Here is a 13,360-nt window from a genome sequence, read left to right as displayed (position 1 = left end):
AGGAAGAAGCAGCAGTAGTATTTCAGACAGGGAGTGAAATGGCCTGGACCAGGGGCAGCAGGGTAAAGAGGAGAAGCTGGCACAGTGACATCCAGAAGGGGAAACCGTCAAGGTGGACGGGTCGAGTAGTTGGGGTAAATGGAGGACTCAAGAATGACCCCCCCACCACCCGCCAGAGGGCTCGGTAGATGGCAATAATTTTATCCAAGACGTCAGATCCAGAAGGAATTCCATAACTGAAGCATGTCAGGTTTGGTTCTGGACATCCTGGAACTTGAGGTGTCAGTGGACCACCTTACTGAAGATGTTCTGCTAGGCAATCGGGTATATGGGTCTAGAATATAGAAATGGGATCTGATGGTAACAGAAAACAGGCAGCAGTTAAAGGAGTGTGTATATGAGACCCTTCTGGGAGAGAGTTTGAAATGAAATGAGATAAAACCCAAGCACTAACAGTTTCCTGAAGTTCCGCTAAGGAGGTAAGGATGTGGGGGGTCGGACGGGGGAACAGAAGTTAGAAGCAAGCGTGCACAAGTCAAAGGAGAAACTCTGGATGTGCCAGGTGTTTGTAGGCTTATTGTGTTAAAGATTAGAAATACTTATGACTAATTGATATGACAACTAGTTAGAAAAAGCTAAAGATGCTGGAAATGTGGGGAAATCGATGCCACATAACAAAGTGACTTCAGCATTAAAGCAAGTGAGCTCAATGGTTTCCCTTGCCCAGAGAATCCACAACCCTTGTCGGCCAAACACCAAGTGCCAGGCAGGATGGATCTATCAGTCTATAAACTGTACGAAGGCAAGTGGCTCTCTGGGGGAAAAAAATCAAAAAAGGTCTTCACTTTGCAATTATACCAACATGCATTTTAGATGAATAACACACAAAAGGAATTAAATGTAAAAACTGGGTTATGTCTTGTTAAGTTCCATTACATTAAAAGGGAATCACAAGAAGAAAAAAAGAAAGTCAGATTTCTACAGAACATTTTAACAGGAACCAATGCAAGCATTGTCCTACCATCAGAATGTAAACCTGAATGTCCCCATGAGCTGTAGAAGACATGACAGCAGAGAAAACCCAGAGAGAGGTCTACGGATTGCGGGAAAACATCACAAGCAAGGAGGTGAGTACAAGAAAACCACCTACTCTGGAATCAAGGATACAGATGACGGTATCAGCAGTTGGGCTGCTGGCCAGCCAAACAAGCAGCTCTGGAGTCCAGAACAAGCACATCTGGGGGTGGGCTGGGGGCTCTCCAGACTCGAGAGAAAGACAGCTTCCATTTGTGCCTAAGTTTTATGATTCTTTTTTATTCAGTCAATATTTATTCATTTATTTATATATTTATTTTTAATTTTTATTAAATGAAAGAGCCTTTAAATTCTATAGTACTTTACAATTTTCAAAAGTTTCACACACATGATTTCATACAATCTCATAATAACCTTTTTTCCCCCCAACTCCCATATTGCCCCTCCCCCCTTTCCTCTCCCCACTGGTAACCACTAGTTTGTTCTCTATATCTGTGAGTCTGCTTCTTTTTTGTTTTATTCACTATCCCACATATAAGTGATATCATACAGTATTTGTCTTTCTCTGTCTGACTTATTTCGCTCAGCATAATGCCCTCCAAGTTCATCCATGCTGCTGCAAATGGCAATATTTCATTCTTTTTTTATGGCTGAGTAGTATTCCATTGTTTATATATTCCACGTCTTCTTTATCCATCATCTGTCGATGGACATTTAGGTTGCTTCCATACCTTGGCAACTGTAAATAATGCTGTTAAGTTTTAGGATTCTTTAACTCATCCTTTCTCTTTACCGAAAAGTTTGCTACAGAGGCTATTTCAATATGTTTGCTACCAAATGAATAATAATGGTTGCAGGCTGAGTTCTCTGGGAAACAGACCCTGCGTGCAGTTAGGAGCCCTAGTGGTTTACAGGGAATAGCATCTGTGAAAGAGAAACAGACCCCCACACAGAGCTCACAGACCGTTAGAGGAGCCCCGCGTGCCTGAGGATGGCCAGGCCGCTGTACCGCTGCTTCGCTCAGTCACTGGCTGGGGTCGTGATGGGAAGAGCACGGCCGTGGCTGGAAAGCTGAAGACAGCGCTGACAGCCGGGGGCTGGGGTGACCCCACTCCTTGCAGCCAGGCTGGAGGGGATTCGAGTTGCACTCGTCTCTGTCTGCCACGGTCCCCTTCCAATGACTAATCAGGATGTTCTCATTATCAAGAGGCTGAAGTCCTAAAGAAGTGCACCCTACTTCGGGGACAGGGCCTCTGCTGGCTTCACTTCTCATCGGCTGGCTGCGGCCTCAAGGGGATGCGAGCTGGACAGCTGAGTCATCCCTGCACGTCTTCTGCCTCCTCGCATCCAGCCCGCTCTCCCAGAGTGAGCGGGACAGCAGCGACTCGGTGTCCTCCTCTGTCGTGCTTTCCTCCGAGGGGATCTGGCGCCCCACCTACATTCCGGGATCATCTTCTGGGCCCACCTTGCTACTTAATCTAAAAATTTCTTACAGCCGAGGCTGAGAAAATTACTCTAAAGAGTTAGGATAGAGCTCATCTTGGACAAGACAAATGCCCGGCATGCCCACTGGCTCTTCAGCTCTTCACTGTAGTCAGGAAACCAAGCTGGCGCTGAATCATGCTCTTCAGCTTTCCAAAATACAGACTGGTCTTCTTGATTTAGGTTTCTTTTCTTAGTATGCAATAAAGACAAATGTCTTTTTAATATAAAGAAGGACAAAGGATACAGCAAGATGGCTTGCATCTGGATGCTTGGATGCTATCAGTTGGCCACAAGTAGACTCAACTTGTTCTGAGGACGGGTCTATATCACCATCACCACTTCTGGATAAAAGTTTTCAGATTTACAAAATGGATGGACTTTAAAGATACTCAAAAATAAACTCAGTAAGGTTTGGATAGGGAACACCATGCCCAATATCTGAGCTACTAAGAATATTCCCAAATGGATGTAATCTTATACAACAACTAGAAGGCTGAAACTACCCACACAGATGCTTTCTGCACTCAAATATGGCAAGGGCCATTTTTTATGCATTAAAGTCTATGAGGTCAATAAAGAGAAAGCCCCAAACAACCATCTGTGTCTAAATGCTAAGCCTGTCCCTCAGAAAGCCCCAGATGAAGCCTACCTCTACGGAGGCAAATACAATAAGGTATTGCTACTGCAGCCCATATTCCAAGCTACACTACTGCGAATGCCACATAAGCTACTGACATCTTGTTTGTAGTTTCGCTGGAGAGTAAAATTTAAAAAGTGCAGGAAAGCCACACAGTGTGAATAAATATTACTTTTCTGAAAAGCACATGGCCGTAGTTAATGCTCAGTGCTCAGCTGCATCTATATGGTAATCCATTATAGCACACTCGAAATCGAAATTAGGTATTACTACTGCTCAGCACATCGGGGAATCTGTCATTCTTTTAACTGATTATCCATAGTCCTTTTTTCTCCAGAACCTACTGCATGACCAAGAATAATGTGAAATGGAAGCTGTAGTTTATACAAGATGCTATCGTGTACTTTAAAACTGTTGATCTTCATTTAATTTGTGTGGGCGACTTTTTTTTTTCAAATTATTCCCAGATGATTGCAACATATCCCAGTAGATTCACATTTGATTTCGATTCCACTTAGAAGGGTAGGTCAGTGAAGAAGAAGGAAAATATGACATACTCACTGACGCAAGGTAACGTCTGTAAACGATGACCAACTAAACCTGTCATGCCCGCAAGTACAGAACGTGGGAGCAACTCTCCCTGAAACCAGCCACGTGGCACAAGGGTGCGAGGTACAGAAAACACTGACCAGGGAGAAAACAGAAAGTTCAGTCTGGAAGAACGGAAGTCTTATTCGCTTGGCCTTTTGAGTAATAAATGTTTGGAAAACTTATGATGAGACAGGGCAGGTGGGTTTACAGGAAACATCCTGTGAATGCCTGGGCCACGCGTGAGGTGGTCTCAGAAGGACCCCTGTGAGCAGGAGTCTGCCGGCCTGGACACTCCCGGGGTGACCTCTGGACACAGCAACGTGTCCTTCAGCTGTCCTGGGCCTGGCCACTACTCTCTCACTAAAAATGACCCAACTATCTAATGTGGACAAAACGTTTTCATTGAATTTTGAGTGTCAACATTTGGGACTTCAAAATGTAAGAGAAATAGAGCTAAAATAACGAACTGCATAATCTTAAAAATAAGGTGACTATATTTTTAGGTAAAAAAGTAATGCTTTTTTTCTTATCCCCTGTCCCCTTCTAGCTAATCACTGGCCATGCTGTTACTGAGCTGGGAAAGCACAGCTCCATCTTCTTACATCCTCTTCAGTCTTTAGGACCGAACTCAAATTTCAGCTCTTGAGAAGGGCCCACTGCAACCTCCCCTCCAACACATCCCTCCCCAGTGAGATAGGCACTGGGCCCGCTCCACCAGCAGCTGCTGGATTCCTTGAGAGAAGAGACCCCCTATGAGCCATCTGGTACCCCTAACACCCAGAACAGTGGCTGGCAATAATGTTTCTTAATGAGCACTGCATGCACAAATAGATCAATGAATGAAAAATGAAAAAAAAAAAAACAAAGGAGGACAAAGGGGATTCTAATTTTGTGCATGTGTACAAGCAGACACAAGAAAATGCCCACGTTTAAGGAAGGTGCTCATACTCTGACATCGTAGAAACACAGAACCTGGAGAGCAGGCATTTGATAAAGATAAATGAGAACAGAACTGTGCTTACAACCTTACAGTAAATCTTAATACTTGATTAGATCATCATTCAAAAGGCAAGACTTTTCTCAGCTAATGAGAAAAAAAAAGTATTTCAAAAGACTTAAAACACAAGGCAAAGACATCTAAAGGAAATACGGAATGTAAAAGAAAAAAAGGGAGGGGGGCATCTAATTTCACCCTCCTGTATTCTAGAAATCGACCAATATAAAAATGTTAGAAAACCTCATTAAATAATGAAAACCCAGAAAGAGTCAAGGATCCCATCTACAAGCAAAACACTCAGAGGAATTACTGCTTAAAGCATAAAGGAAACTGCAAAGAGGCATGGTGGATGGGGGCCCCCTTCCGTGAAAGCAGAACATACCTAGAATACACAACAAAGGAGGATACCACCCTCAAGAGGAACGGGTTCCTCCTGAAATAGATTTGTTGCAAGAGGAGGATACTTTTTTAGAAATTCTGATTCACATTCTTAAGAAACCCTAGAGGACACTGAATCTTTTTTAAGATCTAGGTAAATAAAAGCAGCAGATGCACAAGTAAGTGACATTTGAAATCAGAAAATATCACGTGCAGATGAAAACCCGGAAAACACGGATCTAGAGTCTGCCGCGGTTTCCCACCGTAACCTCGCGCTGAGACGATGCGCATCCCAAGGCCTCCCTAGAACTAAATAAGCTGAACATAGATAAATGTCTAGACGTAGTACGTTCCAAGCTACAAATTGAACATATAATTAAAAATCCTACACAAATCTAAAAAGAACAAATGGATTATCCACAAAGGAACAAAACTCAGGCTGACCTCAGTCTTTCTCTCTGCAACATTAAGCTTCAGAAGACAGTGTGGTCAGCTGCTCACTGCAGGCCAGGCCGAGAAGAAGGGGCACCAGAACACAGACACACATGGAGGACAGGAGTCCCACAGCAAACCAGATGCCTACATGTGAATCCAGCATGTGATACAGAGAACTGGAGTAAACTACAGCTCTTTTGAAAAGCAAATAAAATTCAAAGTATTGAGAAAAAAAGATGATTCGAAAAGTGTAGAGCCAGCTGTATGTGTGTGAAGTTTAAAAAAAAAAGATATTCTAGAGCTGGGAGTTTATCAGCCACACACCTCACTTCCTCAACATATTAAGTGATTCATGTTCCAGCAAATAAAGAGATTAGTTAAACAATCCAAAAACAAGGATGCAGGTGCATAAACACTATGAACAATGAGCTATATTTACATAATTGGAATTAATGTGGGTATGAAAAATAGAGTAAATCCTCAAAATCATTAACATAAGAGAAATAAATTCTAAAAAACATTAAAATAATCTGGATATAAAATGCTTAAAATAGGTGAAAAGTAAGAAGTACAAAAGATATGTGGTGTTAAAGTAAAAGTACCACCAAACACTGCTTTATTCTTGATATGGAAAACAAAAAGAAAAAGGTTCAAATAGCATTTTGTTAATTTAAAGACAATTATTGGAATGATAGAAAATTGAAAGTATATCTCCCAAATTGCAAAGCATTGAAAGCCAATAACCTCTCCCCCAAAAAAACAAAAGTAGAAAAAATTTTAATGTTAATTATCACATAAAAATAATAAATATAAATAAGTTAAATTCCTCTACCAAAGACCAAGTCAATCAGAACTGGCTTTCAAACACAGAAAGGTTAACAATAAAATACAGAAAATGACATAGTAGCACGTAATTCTACCCATAATATGTTGTGGTCTTGCCCTGAATAACCCACTCACTGGAACACACCCAAGAGGAGTCCTCTTTTCACACAAGGATCTGACACAGGAAACCTCAGTCACAATCAAATCTGCTGAGCTCTTCTTCAATTCCAGCTTCTATTTTCTGGCTAAAAACTGTATTTTTCAGATCTTTTCAATTTTGATGCCAACACAACCAGTTGTCTGTCTTTTCTGTGCCATTTTTCACAAAATGGAAAAAAAAATTCACTTTCAGAGCGTTTTCAGGTAAGTGGAAAGTAGAGAAATAACAACCCCCCAGTGAGATGCCAGCACGTGGTCCCCACCCTCCCAGAACCTTCGAGGATTTAAACGCCTGCTTCCCCACAGTTAGAAAGCGTCGCAAACCTGCAGTTGGCTCACGACTAACCCCTCTGCCAAGTTCACCCGGCGAATGCCAGGGTCTGCGGGAGCAGCTGGTGCCCAGCAGGTTTACAGCCTATCCTGTGTCGGGAGCACATCACACACCGGGTGTCACTCTGTGACAGCCACCACGCCATAGCCAAGCAAAACAAGCCACAGAAAACTGACAACACAGCAAGTCTGTGTACAACTATCTCCTAAACTGACAGACGAAGAAACCAACTCGTCCAAACTGTGTTCCCATATGAATTCCTATCAATTTAAAGGGAGAGAAAAAGCTCTTTACGTATCTCCTGCTGTTCTAACAGTAAATACAACATGCTCGAGTTTCACTGTGAGGTTTCCATACGTGTAGTCCTGATGCAGTTTCTACCCTCTGCCCTTGCAGGGTTCCTGGAAGCATCTGCTGGTGCTGCCTTTGGGCGACCCACTCCTGAAGGTGTCAGCTACCCAGGAGAGCGGGGCCAGGGCACCCAGGCTGCGGCAGAGAAAAGGGGGAATGTAATTTCACACAGCCGCAAACAGCTCCAGACATCTCCAGTTTCCCTTCCTCCAAGGTAAACTGAGTAATTCAGTATATCCTGTTGGGTCAATCCCAAGTTTCTCACCTGGAAGTCACAAGGCATAAGGAAAACTGTAGTCTTGGTATTAAATTTAGAGTTAAAATGTCCATTGAAAATGGCTCCTTTCAACTCAGACACTCATCCCAAATTATTAACACGCTGTAATAAGATAATCAAATTGTAACTACAAACAATGCATTCACAGAATTCTAGAAAGGACTCGATGTTTATGCTTTGCTTCCATCTTCCAGTCTGCAGAGATCATAAACATTTCATGATCAAAAGCAGACACCAGAATAACCATGTGCTACAGCAACAGAAGACCCGGGCCCTGTGTTCTGTTACGTCCCCCGCGTCCCGTACAGGACCCGGCACTGAGAAGCGATTACTGAGCTAACTCACCACCACAAACAACACCTGAGACCAGGGAGAAAGGGCACGACGGGCCACCCAGCCTCCACTGCAACCCTGGCCGAGGAAGTCTCAGGGGGTGTCGGGGAGCAGGTCACACTCTGCCGTGACACGAATGCCACCACCTGGAGTTGCCCCCAACCAAGGGCCCAATGTTGATAAAAACAGCAAGCATGAATAACGCTACGAAGAAAGCCAGAACAATTCTATGTCTCTATGATCACTTTAAATATACGTAACACACTAAAATAAACCCCGATGTCATAAAGATGACCAAGTATCCTGGTCATGCTCGCCAGCCGGAACTCAGGGCGGCTTTGGGGATGGAGAGGAGTATCTGTCGGCCCAGTTCTCCGGGAACTGTGAGCTGACCCTGACTTTTCTCAGCTGCAATCAGTCATTTAGAATTACGGCAATGACCCAGGAGCCGCATTCAAAGTTGGAATCATTCCTTTAAACAAACGAGCAAAAAAGTCCACTGAAGCATCCAACTCTTTGAAATTCTCAATAAGTACTTAAATTCCAAGAATTTAAGAAGAATCTGTTTTTCGTGTTCATTTTATTTGTTCTTGTCCCTCCTCCACTCACCAGCAGTAAAGTGGTCCTTACGGGAAAAAGACATAAAAAGCACTAACAGTGTGAGAGGCCCGCGAAGTCCTTCCCCTCGGCGGTTTTCTGCACGCTGGACAGTCTGGAATAACTAATGACAAATAAAGCAGGGGCGAGCAGGGCTGTGGAAACTAGTTAATTGTAAAAATACAATTCTGCTGCCTTGCTCTGTGTTATTTGCTCAGAAGAGAAAAGGGCCGTGACTTAATATCCTGCAGGTCATCTGCCCTGAATGCACAGACCTGGCCGTGATTCAGTCCAAGCGTTTCCTCTGAACCTCCACAGGAGCTTCTAATTTGTTTTCATTTTCAAAGAGTTAGAAAAGATAAACAGGTCCACCAAAAGAAGAAGGATGGTGGGGGAGGCAGAATTGCTTATAATCCTATTATATCCATAATTCTAGCTTCTCTTCAGGCAATTCTTCTTCACTGTTAATATCTGAAGCAGAATGAGGTAATTAAGTGTGAAAAGATAAATAAATGCGTGTGTGTGGTAAATACAGTTAATCCTCAAATCGCTGGCTGGCACAGGGAAAGCAACTGCACAGAGCGAAGACCAGCGCATCATGTCACCTCTCGCACAACCCCAGGCACCTCACCAGTCCAGCTGAATTATCATCATCTGGAAAGCTATTAAAAGTCCTTCCGCCTATTTTGAGGAAAAGAATCTGAGGCTAAACCCACTTCTATATAAGCTCCCTTGGAACACTGAAGAACCAGAGAGCCTGGGCTGAATTCCATTAAAGTCAGACAGAGATTCCACTAGAGCCCTGGATTCCCAGCAGGTCAGTAACAATTCCCCAACGTCAGCGTGCCCAGCAAGGCTGCCACCCACGAGTCCCCTCCAAGCCAGCATCACTCCCACAGACGCTAGGTAGGAGGCTTGTCAGACAAACTGTCATCTTTGCTAGTAACGGAAAAACAAAACCTAAGGACCCCAGTGTCACCCCTCCTCCTCTGCTGGCCCCTGAAGAAGCCCCATGTCACCTGCGCTCTCTGGGCAGCTCACCGCTGGCTCTGATGTCCAGTCCTCCCCAGCCAGAACCTCCCACCACAGGAAGGGCGAGGAGGACCAGCGGGCACTGCCCTGGGTGGACACCCACAGTGTTTTCTTTATCTCGATGGGTGGCTGGAGGGAAGGGGCGAGGTGAGGTACAAACACATTAGTAGTAATGGTAAAGTAAAGTAACCAGTACAAGCCCTGGTTCATACTATTATTTTCATCTTAAAATAAGCATGAAAAGAGCAGGATGAAATCTGGTGTGGCTTTTCAACCCTGTGTCTGCAGAACGCCACTCTGGGGCCCTGCTTCCCCACCCAAGGAGGCAGGTGCGCGTGCCCCTCGGCCCAAGGCATGTTCCGGTAAAACCCTAAACCTGCAGTGAAGTCCCCTCCCCACGAGGACAGGGACAGGCCACATGCTGAGGACTTAACCAGGTGTCTGACAAAGAGGAAACAAGTCTTCCAGACGAGGTCACCAGGCTCCGCGGGAAGATGCCACGGCCTCTCTGTCTAATCGGCAGCCACTAGCACACGTGTGGCTATTTAAGTTTAAAATTGAAATCAAATCAAACTACTTACAATTAAAATTTATGTTGCCCAGTCACACCAGCCACATTCCCAGCACGAAGTAGCCCATGTAGCGAGTGGTCACCTAACTGCATGTAGAATATTCCCATTATCCCAGAAAGTTCTAGTGAACAGAGCTGCTCGAGAGAAGAAAGCAACTGAGGTGTTTAGATACTCAAAGGCTGATCAAAGTGATTTGATATTAAAACTAAATAAAAGCATGAAACTAAATTTCATGCTGAAAAAGACTCCTCCGTGAACTTCTTATTTTGAAGACGTCTTGTTTGGAAACGTCCATCAAAGCTACCTTTGTGGGACCCTAGGCTGCTGGCAGAGCTGAAGAGCCCCCAGACCTCATCTGGTCCCACCCCTGCCGCAGGGACGCGGACCCCAAGGCAAAGGAAGGTTCGTTGCCTCAGTCAGGGCCGCACGGCTCGTTGTGCCAAAGCCAGATCCAAACCTCGCCGGCCCTTCTGCTACCTTTCTCCCATCCCCTTTGTCCAGGGAGTTATAGGCGAGAAAAGAAAATATTTTTCATATAAAAGTACCACATAAACCCCATGGGAGATAAATCGAGAATTTAAGAGGCTTTAATCCAACAATAAATATTAACAAGTGCCAATCGGTGTGGGGCACACAAAGGATTACAAGGGGCCCCAGGAACTTCCTAGTCTCCGTAAGACACCTGAAGGGAAAACCGGGAACACCAGGCTGTAATGCAACGGTAACAAGTGGGAGCGCATTATACAAGCGGACAGAAGAGAACGGGCACCTCTAGCCGGAGCTGCCAGGAGAAACGAGGGGTCTGAACACAGCCTGAAAGACTGGGCTGGAAGAGCAGGAGAGCAGAGGGCAGGCCTTGAAAAGAGAGCTGCAGAAACCAAGAGGCAGGAGTGAAACTGTGTGCAGAGAGGCCAGGGGGCAGCAAGCCAGGTGCGGGCGGCAGTGCTCTCACAGAGTGACCCCAGCAGCCGAACAGGGAGCCCCAGGGACTCCGAGTGTGAGACCAGCTCCTGCCACACTTCACAGGACAACAAGAGCCCGTTCAGCCTCTAGGAAGGAAAAAAACAGGGTTTATTGAATCTGGTGGGGTAAGTTAGATAAATTCAAAAATAAGGGATGTAGAAATCAAATGTCCTGTGTATCTGTGATTTCTAACTCTGTGATATTTGAAAAACAGATGAATAAGTAGCATTCTGAGGCCAGGATATGTGTAAGTTTTAATATGAAACCTCTTCTGCCGATGCACATTTTAATTGGGGACTGGGAGGCTGGGGAAATGCCTTGCTATCAAACTCTATCCAAACTACCCCATTTCTCTACCAAAGGGGGGATGACATAACAGCACGGCAGACGGCCTGAAACAACATCTAAGAACCGTATCTTCTTGTTTCCTGTGATGCTCTGGCACCTGGGGCCCTGCTGCGCTGGCAGGGCTGCCCTCCCAGGTTAGTGAGATCCTCGGAGCACCTGCCCGCACACCTTCGACATGCAAACCAGCCAAGCCCAACCCCACACCACAGCCACCTCCTTTAATGGGACCTCACACTCCGGGACACTATGCCCTGCCCGAATCGCCTGGCGACCAGGTACTGAACGGCTGGGGACCACCCCCACAGCCCAGAGCCCGCAGAAACTATTCACACTAGCCAATCCTGAACCTGCTCAGCCTGCTCGCGACCTTGCCTGGCCCATTCCTTCCTGCAGAAACCGCCTCGGTTCCTCTCTCGGACTGCTCTTTTCACCTTGGAGCTTCTCTTTACGGCCCCACCTGACGCGCCATGCCTCCTGCTTGTAAGGCACTGGACGCGCTGTAACAACGTCTTCCTTCACGCCAATCATTTTCAGGTCTGTGTGTCTTACCACACCTGATTAAAACAAATCCCAGGAACCATTAACACCTCTCAACTGCTGAATGAAGAAGGTGCTCAAAGTCAAGTGAATTATTTGATCTTGAAACCCATTCACCAGGTGCCTTACATTTTTACACCAACCCTCCTTTCCCCCTATGTAGGCAGCTACCTCAAGGGCCACCATCTTAGTGTCACTTCTGAAAAGGGCCTTTCAGAATTTTCTGACTCATAAGGTGGTTACTGGAGCTCTGACATATCCATTCTCACCAGTGGACTCTTCAGTTTACCGTGAAACGTAAGACGTGCTCCACGAGGGCAGGGCGTTCCGTCCGTCCCACTGCCCATTGCCATACCTCCAGCACCTAGAAGTGTGCCTGACACACAGTAGGTACCCAATAAACGTGTCTGATGAATGAATGACCTGTACAAGAATAGGCATGTGTTGGTATAGGTGGCCAATGGAATACAGCTTGAATATCGAGACTTCTAAGTGGTGAGCAGCCTGGCGCTGAGTTAAGGAATGGGTTCTAGAGTGAGACCAGAGGTTAAATCTCTATTTACCATTGGACAGATGTGCAATCTTGGGCAAGTCACCTGACACAACCAAGCCCCCAACCTTCCATTGATAAAAACTGGAAAGACTGAACCTATTTCCGAGGGAAAGGATTAAACAGGATGGCCTGAGTAAAACATTTACATTCTGGTCAAGTCAGCAACGTTGATTCATTTGATGGGGTCCCACACCATCATCCCGCAGGCCCATCTGAAACACATGGCAATGACAGATGAAATATCTTTTTAAAAGAAGAGTAAAATTAAGGAGTCATAACCTCAATTAGACATGACACACATCTCCATGAACCGGCAACAAGAGAAACTCCAAGTGGTACAGAGATTTGAAGCCACAGGCAATGGTAGCTGAAGGTCAGCTTCTGAGGGGTACAGTTCTGCCACCCAACATAAAGATGGGAAGGTCCACTCGCTGCCTGAAGGAGACTCGGACTGGGCTGGCAGCCTTGACTGTCACTACTTGCTCCATCCGAGCAGTGTGATGTCTTCGGTGGCTCACTACATTGAAAAAATGACTGTGTCCTTTCTCAAAGGTTCCCTTCCAAACAGCCCTGACTCACAAAGCAGGCAGCAGCTCTCCTAAGACTCCTCTTTCCTGCCTTCTTAACTCCCTTACCTCCGCGCTTTCTTTCAATCCATTTCTTATTTATAGACAGTCTTTACATGGTATCCCTTCTGTGATTTAACATGTCTTAATAATACCACTTCTTCTAAAGGAAGCCTTTCCCAATTATTTACACCTTGATAAGTAGTTACCTTCAAATCCTCATAAACCATCTCTTTACGTGGCACTAACTTGTAGAAGGTAGCGATGAAGTTACTAAATTCTCAGAACGAACCATACAAATTACAACCTACCTTCTGAAGCTAGAGACAGAGAGAGAACATAAACAAAAACAAAAGCA

The 13,360-nt window shown here is 45.1% G+C and overlaps 1 protein-coding gene across 1 annotated transcript in view; it reads right to left on the bottom strand.

Moving 5' to 3' along the window:
* The window catches only part of RALGAPA2 (Ral GTPase activating protein catalytic subunit alpha 2), a 278,311-nt gene that overhangs the window by 233,437 nt on the left and 31,514 nt on the right, over positions 1 to 13,360 (bottom strand).

This window comes from Balaenoptera borealis (genome assembly GCF_965194805.1).
Source record: "Balaenoptera borealis genome assembly, chromosome: 16".
Classification (NCBI taxonomy): Eukaryota; Metazoa; Chordata; class Mammalia; order Artiodactyla; family Balaenopteridae; genus Balaenoptera; species Balaenoptera borealis.
This window is presented reverse-complemented; position numbering and strand designations above follow the sequence as displayed.